Here is a 22864-nt window from a genome sequence, read left to right on the forward strand (position 1 = left end):
TAAAACATAACAAAATAGTCAAGATAAAGAAAACCAAAGAAATGTAGACAACAAGATAAGAACGCTGCTAAAGCATCTCCTCTAAAATGGCTAATTGTAAAACTTCACTGCAAGAAACATCCTACTTTGAGCTTAAAATATAAGATTTCCTCCATTCGAATACTGGGGAGTCAAGCTGAAGGACTTCAGAAATCTTATTCATCTATGTAGACATATAGATTCATAGATTCCATGGCCAGAAAGGACCATTTTGATCATCTGGTCTGATTTCCTGTATTATACAGGGCATAGAACTTTGCCAAAATAATTCCTACAGCATCTCTTTTAGAAAAAAAACCATTTAATCTTGATCTAAAAATTTCCAGTGTTGGAGATTCCACCAGGACCCTTGATAAATTATTCCCATAGTTAATTTCCGTCACTGTTAAAAAAAAATACTACTTATTTCCAACCTGAATTTGTCTAGCTTCAACTTCTAACTATTGGATTTTGTTATATATTTCTCTGCTAGACTGAAGAGCCCATTATCAAAGATTTGTTCCCCAGGTTAGGTACTTATAAACTAGGATCAAGTCACCTCTAAACCTTCTCTTTCTTAAGCTAAATAGATTGAAATCCTTGAGTCCATCACTATAAAGCAATAGAAAAACATCCCATAATATTTTGAGATGCAATCTAGACCAGTGAGAGATTGTGTCACCTCCTTTCTGTAACACTGGAGACCTTAAATGCTCTGCTGCTGTGGCTCACAGCTTGGACACCAACAGCCAAAAGACAAGCATGTGGTTCCCAGAGTGTCTATGTGCTATGCAGCCCTGTGTCAGTGCTCTGACCTCAGCAGCCTGCCTACAACACAACAGCCCCACCCTGGTCTCCATCAACCTTGGCTGCGACTTGATGGGCATCCCCCAACACACTTCCAGTCCTGAATTTTCCCAAACTATCTGCCCTGAAGTGTCCAGCCCTCTCCTAGAACACTCAGAGAAATAAATAAGGTCATTTGCTCCTTCAAAGAGACAAAAGTATAGCTTATCACTTTAATTGGAGTTAACAATCCCTTTAATTCAAATATAGCACTGAGTTGGTTTACAGGACAAATGAAACACATTTATTAGCAAAAAGGCATCAGTTAAGTCATACCAAGGAGAAGGAATTGAAAGCAGAATAGGCTACAAAAAATACAAGTTTAAATATGCTTTGTAATGACTAAGACATAACTTAAAATGCTACAGACTTCACTCAGTAATTTTTTCACTATTTTTCCTTTGCCCAGCATGGCTGACCAGACCCTTTGGCCAAGAGCCAATACATGGAGCACAACGTGCATGGCTCCTTTGTCTCCTCAGGTGTAGGCCAAAGGTGGAATCTCTCTTTCTATCTCTCTGTCCCCTATAGTCCCAAAAGGAAGGTCTTTGTCAGGAAGGTTCCTTGAGGATTCAGTCTCCTGTCTCTCTCCGGGGTGCAGGAGTCATGCTAATTCTCTATCTTTTGTGTTCACTTTCAGGATGAACCCCATTGGTTTGGTTTGATGGCTTTGTTTACTGCTACTTTGTAAATCAAGGTAAGCATACATTTCTTCATCTAGGACAGACCTGTATAGGGTGACCAGATGACCCGATTTTATAGGGACAGTCCCAATATTTGGGGCTTTGGCTTATAAAGGAGCGTATTACCCCCCACCCTCTTGTCCCGATTTTTCACACTTGCTATTTGGTCATCCTTGACCTGTTTATCACTTTTACCTGGGCTATGCTGTGTGGTCTTAAATATGTTCTAGTAACATCACACAGAGAGAATTCATAACTTTACATATAACATTGTTACATGTATGTGACAATGATATTATTGACCAGTGTGTTGTTATTTTTCAAATGATACCTCACTAGGCTTATTTTGTAGAAAAATCATTGCAAGCATGTGGAGGGTGTGAATACAGGGGTGCCTAGAGTCACACGCTTGTTCAAGTAGGGGCATAGCGAGCAGATCGAGGGACGTGATCATTCCCCTCTATTCGACATTGGTGAGGCCTCATCTGGAGTACTGTGTCCAGTTTTGGGCCCCACACTACAAGAAGGATGTGGATAAATTGGAGAGAGTCCAGCGAAGGGCAGCAAAAATGATTAGGGGTCTGGAACACATGACTTATGAGGAGAGGCTGAGGGAACTGGGATTGTTTAGTCTGCAGAAGAGAAGAATGAGGGGGGATCTGATAGCTGCTTTCAACTACCTGAGAGGTGGTTCCAGAGAGGATGGTTCTAGACTATTCTCAGTGGTAGAAGAGGACAGGACAAGGAGTAATGGTCTCAAGTTGCAGTGGGGGAGGTTTAGGTTGGATATTAGGAAAAACTTTTTCACTAGGAGGGTGGTGAAACACTGGAATGCGTTACCTAGGGAGGTGGTAGAATCTCCTTCCTTAGAAGTTTTTAAGGTCAGGCTTGACAAAGCCCTGGCTGAGATGATTTAATTGGGGATTGGTCCTGCTTTGAGCAGGGGGTTGGACTAGATGACCTCCTGAGGTTCTTTCCAACCCTGATATTCTATGATTCTATGATTCAGTTATGAGTCTCTGTTTATAGTTACATTTTGAGACCTATTAGTTAGACATAGGATTTCCATGGTGCACCTGGGCATTTCAACCAGATGGTAGACTGAGGTCCATCATGGGAGATGTAGTGAAGCTGAGCTGCAACCCTCATGAGGCACAATAGCAATTACAGATTAATGTTAAAGTGACTTGAAAAGCAAAAAAAAAAAAAAATTTGGATTCAGTTTGACAATTGAAATTTTCATTTTGATTTTCTGCCATTCCGGCCACATCAATTTTTTCCACAAAGAAGTTTCACAGAAAATATGTTTTCCATCAAAAAAAAAATTCTGGAAAATTCCTGATCATCTTTACAACCTGGCTAAAACATGTTCTATTAATGTTTCACACTTATGAGAATTAAAAAGCTCCTACAACAACTGAATCAAAGCAAACATACAACAAAATACATTTCAAAATACCTTCACAAAATATATGGTAGTGTATTCTGGAAAGGGAGAAAATGTGCAAAAAGAGATTAAGAAAAAAATATGTGTAAATGTATAAAACACACTGAGAGGATTAAGTTTAGAATTTCCTGACAGTTTCACAGAAAATAGAAGTTAGAGTTTATTTCATCTCTCTGCCAATGAAGGATTTTCCACTACTATACATTCTTCTGTGGTTTGTTTTGTCTAGTGTTCAAAACCTAAAGTGATGAATCTTCCACCACTACCCCTTAGGACACTATTCCACATTCTAATACACCTCCTGTCAAGAAGTCTTCCTGATATTTAGCCTAAATTTTCTTTTTCTTAATCTCATCTCATTACTCCTAGTACAGCTCATGGTCCGTATCAAATAATTCCTCCCTCCTGTCCCCTTTAGTTATCATTTTAGCTAAGCTCTCTATAGTTACCTTTTTTCATCATTCTACTGAAGTCCCTGGATCACTTATGTTGCTTCTCTCTGACATCTGCCAATTTGTCATTATCTTTCTGGTAAAATTGTGCCTAAAACTGAATGTGATAATCCAGCTGTATACCAAGTTTCTCCAGGCACCTATTACGCCACATTTTTCAAATCAGCCAAAATGAGTGAACCGGTGGTCAGTTATATGTCCATCTCAATTCACATGACAATTTAGCCACCTTTTAAGTAAATTGAAAAGAGTACAGTCTATTGTATGAGTTGCAGCAGCAGTTTGGATACATCATGAGGGTATTACACAGAAAAATACCCATTTAATTTTTGGAGTTTATGGCTGGCCACCTAGAATTTCATGCCAGGGTAATGTTTCAAAGTCATCTGCAGCTCACTAATCGGAATTTTATAGCCAAATCCCATCTGTGGTTTTGAACATGTCTTTAAGGCCAATGTTACCATCATTTACACAAAAAACAGAGAAATTATATTCCTACTGAAACACCAGGAGAAGGCACTCTCATGTGGCAAATCATGGAAATTTAATAATCTAGAAAAGTGATTCTCTAGGGCTTTTTCCTTGTAATTTTTGGTTGGTTTTATAATCAATTAATATAAAAAAAATGAGTACATTTTGGAAAATTAGTTATTACATCTATGATTCTAGAAACAAGATATAACTTTTGGACTATGATCCTGTAAATACTAAAGTATATCTGTGATGATCGGGCTTCTTTGCACATAAAAAAAAACCCTACCATATTTTATTTCCATGATCCTAAAAGTGTGCTAAACCTAAGAGCAGCACTACAGCATGTGATTATGCCTAAGGCTAATATAACTGATTGATTAGAACAGGAGATTGAAATAAAAGATAAAATATCATTCTATAAATGAATTCATGAATCCTTTAATATATTTGAAATAACCCTAGTAGATTTAGCACAGTTTGATGAATTATGTCATATTGTTGAACAACAGTGGTCATACAGAATAGACAAACTGTATATCCATCAAATGTCTGATTCATCAAATGAAGACAAAAGAATACTGCTCAGATTACTTGGAGAAAGCCAATGTAAAAAACAGATATAAATTAGAGACTTTCCATTGGTTACACTGCATTTAAAAATGAGGCCGACAACGTAAAATCCTAGACAGCAAATTAGTTCACACTGGCTGACTCTTTATATAAAGTTAACCTGCTGCTAATACCAAGATTTTTAAGTACAGGAAAAGTAAAAGTTCAGATAATGACACGACTAAACACAATGAGGACATCTAACTGTAAAACCAACAAAGGATAGCTTATGCTTCCTGGCTCTGCTGTAATGAAGAGCATAGAGCTTTTCAGCAAGACTCAGCTCATTTAACCCAGTGAAAGAAACTCTGATAGCGATCTAATCCCATTACTTTCCATGGAGTGGATTGAAGACTATGATGTTTTTTTTAAAGCAGCGACACCTTGGAGTGCAAGAAAGGAACACTTTTGCTACATTGTGATTTCTCCCTGGCAGAGAGAGAAAAGAAACTGTTCAGACTGGACACAATGAAGCAAGGCTTAGGAGTTACCAGAAAATGTCTTGTTTAAAGCAATTGTAGAGCAAGAATTAGACTTAGACTTTTTCTACCCCAACCATTTTGCTTAACATGGATTTTAAAAGTGGATATTTGATTTTTTCATAGCATTCTAAAAGTAGATATTTCTTTAAATTTAATGCTGCTGTCCTTATCTGTTGTACTATTCATATTATTACAATCAGATTTATGTCTTTATCCTATTTGAAGTAGGAAAATCTAAAAGGAGCAGCAGTGATTGTTCTGTAACTGTGGAAATAACTCTTGAAATTCATATTGTACAGTAATGGCACTGTTAATTGTGATTTAATATAGATTATTGTGTTGCATCACCTTTAACTAATGTGATAAATATTTTCTGTAATACTGTTCTTAAAGTTTGTATTGCATTTGCGTGGTGCTACAACACACTGCAAGGAATAGTAGGTTAATGACACCAGGTATATGAGAATTTAAGCCCTGGAATAGAGCATAGAATCATAGACTATCAGGGTTGGAAGGGACCTCAGGAGGTCATTTAGCAAAGCAGGACCAATCCCCAATTTTTGCCCCAGGTCCCTAAATGGTCCCCTCAAGGATTGAACTCACAACCCTGGGTTTAGCAGGCGAATGTTCAAACCACTGAGCTATTCCTCCCCCCTGATAAAGTGATCACATGCAAGGAGAAAATACAACTGGAGATCAAATGCTGCTGGAGACCTCTATTAACATGGGCAGTTGGTAGCACTTTATGCAGCTAGAGGCTGTGCAGTCAAACTGGAAGTAAGAAACCCAAGTTCAAATACCTACAGTAGAGCCAAGCTGTGTGAGGGCTTGACACAGCATGTCAGAAGGACAGATATACAGGGAAGGGATAGCTCAGTGGTTTGAACATTGGCCTGCTAAACCCAGGGTTGTGAGTTCAATCCTTAGGGGGCCATTTAGGGATCTGGGGCAAAAACTGGGGATTGGTCCTGTTTTAATTTGGGGGAGGGATAGCTCAGTGGTTTGAGCATTGGCCTGCTAAACCCAGGGTTGTGAGTTCAATCCTTGAGGGGCCCATTTAGGGATCTGGGGCAAAAATTGGGGATTGGTCCTGCTTTGAGCAGGGGTTGGACTAGATGACCTCCTGAGGTCCCTTCCAACCTTGATATTCTATGATTCTATGTCTGGTTCTATCGTAACTACCACTATAAAATATTTTTTAATATTTTATTAAACACAAGAAAAGAAAGAAAACAATAAAGATTTGGAACTTAAGGAATTAAGAAAGATTTTCATTATAACCATTTCCCATATTGCCTTTTGCTATATGAAACCTTTATAAGTGAAAACTCCTGCTTGACAGTCTTTTGAGATGGTTTTAAATATGATATTAACTGTCATTTTGGTGGGAAAAAAAATCAGTCCTGCATTATTTTTTGAGTTGTTGGAACGTTGTTCATCCCAAATTGGAACAAAAAGTCAAAATTAAAAAAAAAACAAAAAACAAAAGCAAACAAAAACCCCACCCCTTTTTGTGGAACTCTATTAATTATTTTGATTCAGAAACACTGAAGAATGGGATTTCTGAAATGAAACGTTTCACAGGAGGCACAGCTTCTTACTTGCTGAGTCAGAATGGCAGCAGTGACACTAAACAGAAAAAAATATATATCATTTTGGGTTGAATGAAATCGTTTGTTGACCCAAAATGTTTTTTTCTCTAATTTTCGTTTTCATTTTGTGTAACTTTTAGGAGTTATGATTAACTTTTTTTCTTACTAAATTTATAAACAAAACATTGTTTCCAAATGAAAAGTCAAACTTTTTTTGGTTTGGAAATGTCAAAATGAAATATTTTGACTTTTTCAACTTTTTTTTTTTTCGTTGGCTGAAGCTATTCACCTAACTCAACACATGTTTGCAAGGAGTTTCAGTTGGCTCAAAACTTCATTTTTCAGTGAATAAACTATTTGTCTGAAAAATTTCTCCCAGCTCTACTGCTAAGTAGTATTATTAAAACAAGAGTCGAGAACACTAACTAAAAGAGGACACAAGCAGGCTTGGAGCCCAGAGTCAGTGGTTTCGTGTGGGAGGATATATCATTCTGGGAAGAGTTGCAATATCTCCATTAAGCTGAGCCCTTGGAAATAAGGCCTTTAGCATTGTCATAGAAGTGATTAGCTTAGGCAGGTCTGACAATGATGGGAATGAAGAATGAGGAAGATGCCTGCCAGGAGCCGGCAGCATAAGGACTAAAAGAACTTATTGTTCTAAGAAAGAACTAAGCAGGAACTGAGAAACACATGACAGATCAACCAGTGACAGGACAGAATGCCCAATTAAGAAGGAGGCCAGGCACAGGTAATAGAACATATACTATATAATACTGTAAATCTACTACATAGAGAGGAGAATGTCTATGAAATTAAGTAAGGTTTTTGCATATGTGAAATCTTATCAAATCATAGAATCATAGAATATCAGGGTTGGAAGGGACCCCAGAAGGTCATCTAGTCCAACCCCCTGCTCGAAGCAGGACCAATTCCCAGTTAACGTTTCACATAACGTTTCACATATCACATAGGATATGTCTAAACTGCAATGTAAGCCAAGGGTTAGTGGGACTCAATCAGCTGACCTGTGTTAGGGAACCCTGGGGTTGAGCATCTACATTGTGTTTTAACCTAGGTTAAGAATTTTCTGACCCATGCTTTGGTGTCCACACTGCAGGATCCTGACCCAAGTCACAGTAACCATATCCCAGAGTCCCTACTGCCCCCCATGAAATGTGGCGACTATAGCCCTACAACCATGGTGCACTGTGGAAAAACTTTTCTGCCTGCCCTACATAATATCAGGAAGCAGCTCGCTTTGCAAAAGGCTTGATCAGTTCACTCTCCATTGCAAATCCAGGAGGGTCTCTGATTGTGTGCTTGCAGATCGGTGATCAGAACAGAATAGGTTAACACTGACCTGAGCTGCTGCCATTTACAAACTCGATGCAGCTTCCATTTCAATAGTGTGGATTGCAGGTTGATGGGATAGAGAAGACTGAGGAAGTTGTCTGATGGAATTGTGTGATACTTCTGGCCGACACCTGGGGCCTGCATCAAGAGGGGCTGCATCTACACTGCAAAAGCAATAGGGCCCAGCATCTGGGTCCCAGCTTGACTCGAGCTTGGACCTGCCAGCTCTGCCAGTTCCTGGGACCCTGGGTCCAAGCCATGGGTTAGTACAATTGCAGTGTAGATTCAAAGAGGGTTAGCCTTGAGCCCAGGCTCAAGCATAGGCTTACATTGCAGTGCAGACATACCCATAAAGATCTGCATAGGAGCAGGATAAAGTTATCCATTTTGGGAAGACCCAAACATTTGGCAAGCCTTTATTGTTCGGTGGATGCATAAATAGGGGAATCTCAAGTAGGAGCATTGGTGTGACTGCTGCTGGAATACTGTGTCCAGTTCTCATGTCCACAATTCAAGAAGGATGTTGATAAATCAGAGAGAGTTCAGAGAAGAGCCACAAGAGTGGTTAAAGGATTAGAAAACATGCCTGACAGTGACAGGCTTAAGGGACTCAATTTATTTAGCTTAAGAAGGAGAAAGTTAAGGAGTGACTTGATCACAGCTTATAAGTACCTACATGTGGAAAAAAAACATTTCATAATGGGCTCTTCAATCTAGCAGAGAACATATAACACAATCCAATGGCTGAAGTGGAAGATAGACAAATTCAGACTGTAAATAAGGTCTAAATTAGGGTAATTAAATATAGAAACAGTTTACCAAGAGTCATGGTGGACTCTCAATCACTGGCAATTTTTAAATCAAGGCTGGATGCTCTAGGTATTATTTTGGGGCAGTTCTATGGCCTGTATTATACAGAAGGTCAGAATAGATGATCACAGTGGTCCCTTCTGGCCTTGAATCCATGAATCAGAGGATCTCAGACTGTGAACTGTGGTCCCCAAGGGTTTTACAATGTCTTTTCTCTAGTTAGTCCACAATACAACTGTGTCTGTATTCCCATGGCTAGTTATCTACTTTATTTATCTCTCCTGTTTGTCTATCTATGAAGATTACCTAACAAGAATTTTCCAACTATGTATTTTATTATTCAAGCAAAAATTGTGAGGAACATTGTTTCCCACCTTAAAAACAAAGTAAACAAAGGAAAAAAACCCACCAAAAAACTCTCACACACAAACTTGTATAATTTGGTCCTTGGTAATACACTCAAATTTGCGGTTGTATATTGCGCATCCTTACCAAGTCTCTTCAATATGTTATTGTAAAGTGCTAAAAGTGTAATGATTTTATAGTATCTTCACAGGTCTGATCTAGTGTTTCTTAAGGAAAAAATTAAAAAGCCCAATAGGGAAAAGTAGTAAGACATTAGATGTGCTCAGTGATGATATAGCGTGTTGCCAGTGTCAAGCAGACTGCATCTGCCACAGGCAGAGTGGAAAAGCTAAACCATGCCATTGTAAATCAAACATCAAATGTCTTGCCAGTTAGCAAACACAGATTCATGGTGCACCAAAAGCAGATGACACATTTGGACCAGAGAGAAACTGTTGTCTTCAAGGAGGTGCCAGAACAGGAAAACTGTTTGAAAACTAACCAATCACATTTCCAAATGTTCAAAGAAGTATATGGAGTAGTGAAATGTCATGGGGCATGCCAGGGCAACGGGGAAGGAAGAAGTCACTGGGTTGAAGATCATCTTGTTTCTATTGGGGAGAAAGATGTGGTGTTGTTTTTTATTTTTTGTTTAATCCAATTTGAGTAACTACCTTGATAGAACAGAAGTAAAGATTATATGAAATTATACCACGGAGTTTTCTTGGAAAAAACATCTGGTAGCCATTGATCAATTTAATAAACAGGTAGAGCTTGCCCAATTACATCAGTTGATTCCTGAAAATAGGAACAGATTCCTTTTAGTTAGTTATAAGTTCCACAGTAATTATTCTCCTAAGCAGGCATAACTTTCTAAAAGAGTTTCTGTACTAGTAAGGGTAAACAAGTGAGATAGCTACTTACGCCATTACTAATATAAGATCCTTTTTTTCTCCTCACTATTACTGCTATTATTGTGACAGTGTGTATGCCTGTAATTGATTTTTTGTTCATGTCAAATTGCAACTATGCAGTTGCAGGACATGGGCAGTAAGAAATAGTCACTATAAGTGATGTTTTTTTTATAGAAGGATTGTGGTATGAAATAAATGTATTTAACGATAGTAACTGTATCTTCTTTTCACTATCTTTCACTATCCACAAGATCTGTAATATTTGCTATAGCATTAGTGATCCTGTATACTATATTTTCCTATCATTTCATTGCTTTTCCAGGAGGATTAGATGACATGTATTTTACCAATATTTTGGCAGATAAAAGATAAATTGTGCAAAGTTTGGATAATCCATCAGAAGAGTATTTTCATTATCCACTCAAAAATTCTCCTGCTACCAAAACCTGTTTGACAGGCAGCAGTTACTAACATATATACTGTATTTGTTATTATGAAAATGTGTTTTCTTTCACTTCCATTGAAGCACAGAAAGCATATATGGCAGGGGTGCTGGACCAATTTTTATAGTAGGGGTGCTGAGAGCCATTGAACCAAACTGTAAAGCATGTATAGAATGGAAACCACTTCAAGACAGGGGGTGTGGCATCTAGTTCCAGCATCTACGCTCTTGGCATATTTAAAAAGTTAAGAACTATTTTCCCCCACAGATATTAGTAACTGCCTGGGTGGACCTATAATACATGAGAACATTTAATTTTTAATTCACATATAAAGGTCAATCTCCAGTGATAAAGGGTCTAAATATTTTCCTTTCTCTGTAAATCAGTATAAAAAGGCCACTAATAATCTTCTTTTAAACTTCATTGGATACAAGGTATTATGTATTTTAGCATTCCATTAACCTAATTTGTAGAATGATCACCTACCAAATCTCCAGTTATGAATGTCACACTGAGAAGTTGTTTCTTTTAAATTTGTAGCTATTCAGTCATCTATTTAATGCTGCACAATTGCCTATATTATTCAATTAGAATCTGAAGTCTTTGCTTAAAGAGCTTTTTGAATTTTTTTTTATTGTATTTATTTTGTATGGTACACTGCATTTATTTAATTGAAGAGGCTAAATAATTTGTACGGTATTATACAATGTGAAACAAAAGTGTCACAGCAAAATATTTTTTTGTAAATGTTGGGCAGTTAACTCTATCAATATAATTTATGCCCAGAAGCATAACGGGAAAAGATTACCAAAGACAAGTCACATTACCTTTCTCTGCATACAACAAAATAGTTTGTATGCAGCTGGGAAGATATTCCCTAAAGTACCAAAGATACTGAAGCTACATAGAGAAACATCAAAGACATTAGAAGTAATTTTTATTGCTGAATAGAAACTAAAGGAAGCTGTAATAGTCAGGATTTTAACACCACCTTTGTCTTTCAAATAATAAATAACCCATTCTTCTCGTCAAAGAAACACACTCAAAGGAGATGAAAGCTTAAATATAACATCTTTCCTGCTGACAGAAGTATTTTTTGGTATAAAGATCAACCTAAAAAAAAAGAACATGCACACACTTTGTTTCCAATGCATTATTCAGTCACTGAGCTGTGCAGTAAATTAACAGCCTATAGTGTTCTGTTAAAAAAGAAAATAATTGGAGAACTATTATCTTTCTGGTAAGAATGATCATTTAAAAAGGAAAAAGGTGTTTGTGTTAATTTCAATAAAGCTTTTTTGGGGTGAAAGGTAAGCATCCTAGATATTCTCATATTTATCACGTAAATAATATGTGGCTTCAGAGACATTTGGACCCTTATGTTGAGTCTCAGCAGGAATGAATTCTCTGCCATTTACCTGAGTTTTCACTTTATAAGTATTTGAATACCTTCTTGTTTTTGGTTACTGACATTATTATTTGCTAAGCATGAACAATGTACTTGTCACTCCATGGGCCTGATCTGTAACCCGTTGGAGTCAATAGAATCTTTCCATTGACTTCAAATGGAGTTTGGATCAGGCCTTTTAAGAACAAAATAAATATGGTCCCTGGCCCTAAGATCTTACTGTCTAAAAGACAGACACAGACAAGAAAGATTTCTGGCAAGCCCAGATGAGGATTCATTTAGTGTGTGGGGTGGGGGGGGTGGGGGGGAATGTGATTTGCTTGCTTTGATATTTTAACTGTTGACTCTTTCCTGTAGACAACTTGGAATAAGTGAGTCTTTAGGAAGAATTTGAATAAGGTGAGGAGAGGTTGTTATGGGAGAAGGAAGAGATTTAAACTAGGAAAGGAGAGAGGTAACCTACATGATCATAAATGGAGAGACACTCTTTGCACAGGGAATATCATAGAAAAAGACACAGCTAGGAGGATGAGAGAAAAAAATGAATGGAGAACCTGGGCTGGCATTGTTGGCAGAACAGAGAGTGCAGATGGTACTCAATAGGACCTGCACAAAAGGTTTATTTGGCAAGAAAGGAGGATTTGAAGTGTTTTCCATTATGGATTGATCCATAGATGACTTAACATGCTGCTGCTATGGGAATTCATTTGTCCACCCAAGGATTGATCATTTCATATGTAAATCAAGAAAAAATATGGTGAGAATTACTAAAAAAATACAGAAATTATCAGAGGGTTATAAAGTTCAAACAAAATGTGTTATTAATTCATATATGCAGTGTAACTCCTATATAGCCATGTTGGTCCCAGTATATTAGAGAAACAAGGTGGGTGAGGTAATAATATTGTTTATTAGACCAACTTCTGTTGATGAGAGAGACAGGCTTTTGAGCCACACAGGTGGCTTCTTCTTCAGGTCTGGTTAAATTCATAACTCTGCTAAACTTTAAATATTGTGGACTGAACAGAGACACTGGATTTATGGCTTATTAGAACAATCTGTAACCCACTAACCCCTCTTTTTGTCTTTGACTGCAGAGGGATTAACAGGCCATTCTACCTTGAATGGTCCCTTAGAATATATGCTAATTACTTATGATAAATCTGTTTCACCTTGCATTTAGCTGTGATGCTTAGAATACCTTTCTCAGACCAGAGGAACAGCTCTGTGTGGCTCGAAAGCTTGTCTCTCTCACCAACAGAAATTGGTCTAATAAAAGATAAGACCTCAGCCACCTTGTCTCTCTTACTAATTCATACCAACATCTATAAATCTGTAAAATTCTTGCAAAAATTACATTTTAGTTGACCACTCAAGCTCTTGAAGTGAGCAAATTTTAAGAGTCAGATTTTTAAAACTGCTCAGCAGTAGCATAACTTCACTCTGTTGAAGTCAATGGAAATTTTACCGCTTACCTCACCACCAGACTGAGCACTCTTGAAAATCTCACCCTAAATGTGTCCATGTGAGCATTTGCACGAGAAGTTGTATTATAAACCTCCAGTGATGGTGATTCCACAACCTCCCTTGGAAGCCTATTCCAGTTCTTAACTACCCTTATAGTTAGACAGTTTTCCCTTATATCTAACCCAAATCTCTCCTGTTGCAGATTAAGCCCATTATTTCTTATCGTACCTTCAGCCATGAACAATTGATCACTGTCCTCTTTAAAACAGACCCTAACAGATTTGAAGACTGTTATCAGGTCTGCACCTCCGTCATCTTTTCTCAAGATTAAACATGCCCAGATTTTTTATATTTCCTCAGAGATCAGGTTTGCTCAACCTTTCATCATTTTTGTTACTCTCCACTGGCCTCTTTCCAATTTGGCCACATATTTTTAAAGCGTTTTGCCCATAACTGGACATGGTACTGCAGCTGAGGTCTCATCGGTGCTGAGTAGAACAGGACAATTAACTCCTGTGTCTGTTAATACACACCTGAATTATATTAACTTTTTTTTGCAACGGCATCATACTACTAACTCATGTTCAGTTTGTAATCCACTATGATTCCAAGATCATTTCCAGCACTACTAATGCGTATCTGTTATTTAATGTTTTACTTTGCACTTGTTTTTATTGAATGTCATTTTTTTTATTTCAGACATATATTTTATTTATGTCATTTTATTTATTTAATTTATTTATTTATTTTATTTTTATTAATTCTGTAATTTGTCAAGGTCATCGTGAATTCTAATGCTGACTTCCAAAGTGCTTGCAACTCCTCCCAGCTTCTTGTCATATACAGATTTTCTAAGCATACTTGCCATTCTATTAGCTCAGGGGTTCCCAAACTTGGATCATGGCTTGTTCAGGGTAAGCCCCTGGCAGGTCACAAGATGCTTTGTTTACCTGAGCGTCCACAGTTTGCCCTTCCCGGCCAATGGGAGCTGCGGGAAGTGGTGTGGGCTATGCCATCGCTGAACAAGCTGCAAAACAAGTTTGGGAACTCTTGTATAAGCTGAATCATTAATGAAAGTATTGAATATTACCACACCTAGGACAGACCTCTGCAGGACTACTACACAGCAAACCAATTATAACTATTCTCTGAGTATGGGTCTTTGAGTGTGGAATTGCTTGTGATCATTCATAGAGTGTGTGGGAAGCAACTTAAAAAACATTGCCAAGCTCAAAGATTCTAAAATCATGAGGACTCACCATAAAAGCATGAGATTGGCTTAAAATCCCATGAGATTTTCAAATTGTAAATATTGGTGTGACCCTAAAAACACCTCAGTGCCACCTTGCAAAGGTTTTTGTACTAGTACTTCTGACAGGCATGACTACTCACTACACCCAACACATTGCTTGCATATAGTTATCCAAAGAGGGTCAAGTGAGGTCTTTAATAAAAGCTTATGTCATACTGATCCTCATAATCATTGTAACATGTATGTATAGTTTATATATATGGAGTTGTGTGTATATATATTGGAAAATATGTTTTAAAATCTGAATCAAAGCAGGGTTGACCAGCAGATTTTGACCAGACAAACGATGATCAGAATAAGCATAAGCCAACACAGTGGAAGCCTCTTGCATATGACATCACCACACAGGTGCAAAGGCAACATGGAGCCCACACACCAGGGAATAAACCACAAGGGTCATCCTCACTCTTGGCATGAACAATGAATCTTGGGGATATAAAGAGAAGGCAAAAGGACAACTTTGCATGCTTCGCTAAAGAAGCAAAAAGGACAACACTTTTTGAATTCATAAAAGCATGATCCCAGTCATGCTGGTTGATGATGCTGGGAGACAGTTGTAGGTGAGACAAACTACTTTATTCAAGGGTTTAGCCTGTTATATTAAGTTTAGATTCTAGCAAGTGTGTTATGCTGTTTGTTTTATATGCAACTATTTCTGTTTCCATCGTTATCCTTACTCCCTATCTCTCAAATCTTAATCTTTGATAATAAAAATAAATATTGTTTTCACTATAACTGTATTTCAGAGCTGTGATGTTATATTGGAGCTGATCCTTAGTTTAATCAAACAAGCTGGTGTGTGCACTGTTCCTTTCTGTGAGAGGCCAGTGGTTAAGGGCCAGACATTGTAGAGGAATGCTTCAAGGGGGCTCAGGGACTGGGTGTAACTAATATTAACCTGTAAGGCAAAGTAAGGACTGACAGAGCCCTGAGGACAGTGTTTGGGTGGTAACAGACTGGTGGGGTCAGGGAACTGATACTCAGTTAAGCACAAGCAAGTTTATCTCTTGCTGAGACAACAAGGTGACTCATAGTCCTGGGTACCGCAAAAAAGCATCACAGCTGGGTTCTTGTTATTTGCTAACCAGCGTGCATGCATTTAGGGTTCAATTTATCAAATATTTTCTCCACCACTCTGGGGGATAGATTTTTAATTTTCTTTTAATAAAAGCTGAGATTCTCCATTAGTAACTTTTTCTCATCAGATGGGATTCCAAGAAAACACCACATGTTGCGAAACTAAAGATAAAATCACAACATTCGCTGCGGAAATCGGAATAACAAATACAGCCCAGGAAATCATGATCTGCTTATGGACTTTCTGCAGGAAGGGAAACAGGCTGACTATACGAGTAAACTATTTCAGCAATTTCTTTGCTCAATTCTAAGTCATTTAAATATCCAAATTTAATGCAAAGTGTAGAGTACTTTACTGTGATAAAGTTAAACCCTAAAAATGTAGTTGTTGACTGACATTAAGGGGAAAATTCACCCCCTTTTCAGTAGCTACAAAGGGATCCCTGGCAGCAGAACTACTGCAGTTCTAGTGCATAAGGAAGCTGAATGGGGGAGGGAAAGGGATGGACATAGAGGGCAGGTCATGGAACAAACCTACCCTGTGTGGCACAGACTCCCGTCCTACTGCAAGCAGTGGGTAATAGGTAGATCGGGGAGGGGAAGGGCAGAAAGATTAACACCTCTGTAGATCCTCCCATCCTCCCCCACTTACACTTTTTCTTCAGTATGAGAAAAAGGTGTGTTCTTAACTTGAGTTAGCTAACTTAAAATAAACCCTACTGAAGACAGGGCAGTTTGTAGCTTTCTCACGAATCAGCAGGTTGAGTTAAGTGTCTTGCGGGGATATAACTTGGCCTGCTAACTTCTGTAAAAACAATAAATTGCCTTGTTCTTCACTAGGATTTTACCTCAGCTCAGCTAACTCAAAGTAAGAACACACCTTTTTCTCCCTAATGCAAAAGGCACAGGGGGTTGCATGAGGATCTGCATAGTCTACTCCAGCCTTTGTATCCACACCCTAGGGGATATTGCTGTCACTCATTCATCTGCCAAGCTCCTGGCTCCATTACTAGGGCCAGTACTGAGGCTCAGGATTTGGGCCTAAGAGAAAACAAACAAACAAACAAACAAACTGTCATAAAAATGCAATGTATACAGGATTTGAATGTTCAATACTATTACAACAACAAGGTGACTGCTTATTATGCTGTTACCTAATCTTATGGTGCAAGAAACAATTAAAGATGCCTCTTCCTGACCATGTAATTGAAAGGATACTTGGGTGGAAGAGTGGCAATGCCAAGAGAAGAAATGGGGCATACTTAAGCAGTTGGATTTGTCTGAGACTGGTGCAAGTCCTGGAGAAAGAGAGAGAAGCCCAAAGCAGCTACTTCTTGGGACCTGAAACTTTTGTAAAATGGAGCTGTCTGTGTGAAGTCTGTTACTACTTCTGTTCAAAGGGACAGGACTTGGGGACATTTTTTTAAAATAAATATATTACCTTAAATAAATACTTAACTCTATTTCATCAGTTGCTGCTCTAAAGGGGAAAGCAGGCCTGCATACCCTAAAATTTACTACCACTCAGCAAAAGGGTAACCATACTATAGGTTGGAGCAGAATGTGGGTTTTCCCTGGTATTGTGTAAGGGATGGTGCACAGCTCCACTGGCACATGAGCAGCTCAGTGGAAGAATCATGCCTCAGAGAACCACAATCCCTCTCTGCTCCCACTTTGCTTCAGGAGGTAGTAAATTGCTACAGGACTATACCTCGTTCAAATTACATTCCCCTCCTCTGTGTCAGATCCACCAAGACTCTGCCCATACTCTGTCCCTCCCTGACCACTGGTACAGACAGGAATGTAAAGAAGAGGTCTTACTTCCCCTTACACTTGCATAGCCCCAGGCAAAAATTCCCCTGTAAGGTGAAAAGGAGGACTTGTGGCACCTTAGAGACTAAAAAATATATTTGAGCATAAGCTTTCGTGCGCTACAGCTCACGTCATCGGATGCATGCAGTGGAAAATACAGTGGGGACATTTTATATACAGAGAACATGAAACAATGGGTGTTACCATACACACTGTAAGGAGAGTGATCAGGTAAGGTGAGCTATTACCACCAGGACAGGAAAACAACAGCAACACCTTTTGTAGCGATAATCAAAGTGGGCCATTTCCAGCAGTTGACAAGAACATGTGAAGAACAGTGTGTGGGGAGGGGGACGCGCGGGTGAATAAACATGGGGAAATAGTTTTATTTTGTGTAATGACACATCCACTCCCAGTCTTTATTCAAGCCTAAGTTAATGGTGTCCAGTTTGCAAATTAGTTCCAATTCAGCAGTCTCTCGTTGGAGTCTGTTTTTGAAGTTTTTTTCTTGAAGAATTGCCACTTTTAGGTCTGTAATCGAGTGAGCAGAGAGATTGAAGTGTTCTCCGACTGGTTTTTGAATGTTATAATTCTTGACGTCTGATTTGTGTCCATTTATTCTTTTACGTAGAGACTGTCCGGTTTGGCCAATGTACATGGCAGAGGGGCATTGCTGGCCCATGATGGCATATATCACATTGGTAGATGTGCAGGTGAACGAGCCTCTGATAGTGTGGCTGATGTGATTAGGCCCTATGATGGTGTCCCCTGAATAGATATGTGGACACAGTTGGCAAAGGGCTTTGTTGCAAGGATAGTTTCCTGGGTTAGTGTTTTTGTTGTGTGGTGTGTGGTTGCTAGTGAGTATTTGCTTCAGGCTGGGGGGCTGTCTATAAGCAAGGACTTGCCTGTTTCCCAAGATCTGTGAGAGTGATGGGTCATCCTTCAGGATAGGTTGTAGATCCTTGATGATGCGCTGGAGAGGTTTTAGTTGGGGGCTGAAGGTGCTGGCTAGTGGTGTTCTGTTATTTTCTTTGTTGGGCCTTGTCAAGGTTCCTCCCCCACTCTGAACTCTAGGGTACAGATGTGGGGACCTGCATGAAAAACCTCCTAAGCTTATCTTTACCAGCTTAGGTCAAAACTTCCCCAAGGTACAAAATATTCCACCCGTTGTCCTTGGACTGGCCGCTACCACCACCAAACTAATACTGGTTACTGGGGAAGAGCTGTTTGGACGCATCCTTCCCCCCAAAATACTTCCCAAAACCTTGCACCCCACTTCCTGGACAAGGTTTGGTAAAAAGCCTCACCAATTTGCCTAGGTGACTACAGACCCAGACCCTTGGATCTTAAGAACAATGAACAATCCTCCCAACACTTGCACCCCCCCTTTCCTGGGAAATGTTGGATAAAAAGCCTCACCAATTTGCATAGGTGACCACAGACCCAAACCCTTGGATCTGAGAACAATGAAAAAGCATTCAGTTTTTTACAAGAAGACTTTTAATAAAAAATAGAAGTAAATAGAAATAAAGAAATCCCCCTGTAAAATCAGGATGGTAGATATCTTACAGGGTAATTAGATTCAAAAACATAGAGAACCCCTCTAGGCAAAACCTTAAGTTACAAAAAAGATACACAGACAGAAATAGTTATTCTATTCAGCACAATTCTTTTCTCAGCCATTTAAAGAAATCATAATCTAACACATACCTAGCTAGATTACTTACTAAAAGTTCTAAGACTCCATTCCTGGTCTATCCCCGGTAAAGACAACTACAGACAGACACAGTCCCTTTGTTTCTCTCCCTCCTCCCAGCTTTTGAAAGTATCTTGTCTCCTCATTGGTCATTTTGGTCAGGTGCCAGCAAGGTTACCTTTAGCTTCTTAACCCTTTACAGGTGAGAGGAGCTTTCCCCTCGCCAGGAGGGATTTCAAAGGGGTTTACCCTTCCCTTTATATTTATGACACGCCCCCCAAATCTCAGCTAGGGTGAAACACTGGCTGGGATTTCTTCCTGGAGCTCTAGGAAAAACAGAGTTAATAAGACACATGCATCTCTAAATATACTACCAAGTACATAAAGACTAACAATATTTTCCACATCTCAAGGATGATTTTAACCAGTTGATTCTGGGAAACTTTCACGGGAGAGTGCATCAGCCACTTTGTTAGAAGCTCCTGAGATGTGTTGGATGTCGAAATCAAAATCTTGGAGAGCTAAACTCCACCGAAGAAGTTTTTTGTTAGTTTCCTTGACGGTGTGAAGCCACTTCAGTGCAGCATGGTCGGTTTGCAGGTGGAAACGCCGTCCCCAAACATATGGGCGTAGCTTTTCCAGAGCATAGACAATGGCGTAACATTGTTTTTCAGTGACTGACCAGTTGCTTTCCCTCTCAGACAGTTTTTTTGCTGAGAAACACTCCAGGGTGGAATTCTTGATCAGGTCCTTTCTGCATTAAAACTGCTCCCACACCACGCTCGGACGCATCTGTGGTTACTAGGGACGGTTTGTCAAAGTCTGGGACCCTTAGTACAGGGTCAGACATGAGTGTCGCTTTAAGCTTGTTAAAGGCCTTCTGACACTTTTCGGTCCACTGAACAGCATTTGGCTGTTTCTTTTTGGTTAGGTCTGTCAGTGGGGCAGCGACTCGGCTGTAGTGCGGTACAAATCGTCTGTAATAATCGGTCAAGCCTAAGAAGGATTGAACCTGTTTCTTTGACTTTGGGACAGGCCACTTTTGGATAGCATCCACTTTGGCCTGTAGGGGGCTGATAGTTCCTTGACCCACCTGGTGTCCAAGGTAAGTCACTCTGTTTAGGCCTATTTGACACTTCTTAGCCTTAACAGTTAGTCCTGCCTCCCTTATGCGCTCAAGGACTTTTTGTAGATGTTCCAGGTGGTCTGCCCAGGAATCCGAAAATATGGCCACGTCATCAAGGTAGGCGACTGCATATTCTCCTAATCCCGCTAGGAGACCATCTACAAGTCTTTGGAAAGTGGCGGGTGCATTTCGCAGCCCGAAAGGGAGTACATTAAATTCATACAGCCCGAGATGTGTGATGAAGGCTGACCTTTCCTTGGCAGATTCATCTAGCGGTACCTGCCAGTACCCCTTGGTTAAGTCCAAGGTAGAGATAAACTGGGCCCATCCCAGTTTCTCTAATAGTTCATCTGTGCGTGGCATTGGATAGTTGTCTGGGCGAGTTACCGCATTTAGCTTACGGTAGTCCACGCAAAAACGTATTTCCCCATCTGGTTTGGGAACTAGAACCACTGGAGATGCCCATGCACTTTCAGAGGGGTGGATTACACCCATCTGTAACATATCCTGGATCTCCCGTTCTATAGCAGTTTTAGCTTGAGGAGACACCCGGTAAGGGTGGACCCTAATTGGGTGAGCATTACCTGTGTCAATGGAGTGGTATGCCCGTTCAGTCAGTCCTGGGGTGGCTGAGAACGTTGGCGCGTAGCTAGTGCACAGCTCCTGGATCTGCTGTCGCTGCATACGTCCAAGGGTAATGGAGAGGTTCACCTCTTCCACACCACCACCACATTTCCCTTCGTAGTAGACACCTTCGGGCCACTCAGCATCGTCTCCTCCGTGGGCTGTAAACTGACAAACCTTTAATTCTCTGGAATAAAAGGGCTTTAGAGAATTAATATGGTACACCTTAGGCTTTCGGTTGGAGGTGGGGAATGCTATGAGATAATTAACAGCTCCCAGGCGCTCCTGGACCATGAATGGCCCTTCCCACGATGCTTCCATTTTATGGGCCTGGAGCGCCTTTAAGACCATGACCTGGTCCCCTACTTTGAAGGAACGCTCTCTGGCATGTTTATCATACCAGGCTTTTTGCTCTTTTTGAGCATCCTGTAAGTTTTCTTTAGCAAGGGCTAAAGAGGTTCGGAGGGTGTTTTGTAGGTTGGTTACAAAGTCCAGAATATTAGTTCCTGGAGAAGGTGTAAACCCCTCCCATTGCTGCTTCACCAACTGCAATGGCCCCTTAACCTCACGGCCATATACAAGTTCAAATGGGGAAAACCCTAAACTGGGATGTGGTACAGCTCTGTAGGCAAAGAGCAACTGCTGCAACACTAGGTCCCAATCATTGGAGTGCTCATTTACAAATTTACGTATCATGGCCCCCAAAGTTCCATTAAACTTCTCCACCATGCCATTTGTTTGATGGTGGTAAGGAGTAGCAACCAAGTGATTTACCCCATGAGCTTCCCAAAGGTTTTTCATAGTTCCTGCCAGGAAATTAGTCCCTGCATCTGTGAGGATGTCGGAGGGCCAACCTACCCTGGCAAAAATGTCTGCTAGTGCCTGGCATACACTTTTAGCCCTGGTGTTCCTTAGAGCTACTGCTTCCGGCCATCGGGTGGCAAAATCCATGAAAGTCAGTATGTACTGCTTTCCTCTGGCTGTCTTTTTTGGAAAAGGACCCAGAATATCCACAGCTACTCGCTGAAATGGAACTTCAATGATGGGGAGTGGCTGGAGAGGGGCTTTGACCTGGTCTTGGGGTTTTCCCACTCTTTGGCACACCTCACAAGACTGGACATAGGTAGAAACATCCTTGCCCATTCCCTCCCAGTGGAATGACCCCCCCAAACGGTCTTTGGTCCTGTTCACCCCAGCATGGCCACTAGGGTGATCATGGGCTAAGCTCAAGAGCTTGGCCCGGTATTTAGTTGGAACTACCAACTGTCTCTGAGGATGCCAGTCTTCCTGGTGTCCCCCAGAAAGAGTTTCCTTGTATAAAAGTCCTCTTTCTACAACAAACCTGGATCGATTAGAAGAGCTGAGAGGCGGTGGGTTGCTCCGTGCCGCCGTCCACGCTCTCTGGAGGCTTTCATCTGCTTCCTGTTCAGTCTGGAACTGTTCCCTTGATGCTGGAGACATCAGTCCCTCATTGGATTGGGGACCTAGGCTTGGTCCCTCTGGAAGCGATATAAGGGATGGAGCTGTTTCTGTTGACTGTGAACCGCTCTCCGCTGGCGCACTATGTTGGGATTCAGGCTCCGGCTGAGCCTCTTGTGTAGAGTTATCGGCTGTTGCCAGTTCAGGTTCGGTGGGGCCCTCTGGTGTTGAGGTTGCAAGTACTGGATTCAGTGCTGACACGGGGTCTGGTGTTGGTTGTTCGGCTGGCTCCGGTTCTGGGACTGGTTCCGTCTGTGTCTCTGAGACTGGATCCACTACTGCTGTTGCAGACATTGGCCTGGGGTCCGGGTCCATCACCTCTGACTAGGTCCTGATAGAAGTTTCTGGAACAGAACTAGGCCTCACGGCTTGTTTAGCCTGGCTGCGGGTGA

This window comes from Lepidochelys kempii, chromosome 1, assembly GCF_965140285.1.
Source record: "Lepidochelys kempii isolate rLepKem1 chromosome 1, rLepKem1.hap1, whole genome shotgun sequence".
Classification (NCBI taxonomy): domain Eukaryota; kingdom Metazoa; phylum Chordata; order Testudines; family Cheloniidae; genus Lepidochelys; species Lepidochelys kempii.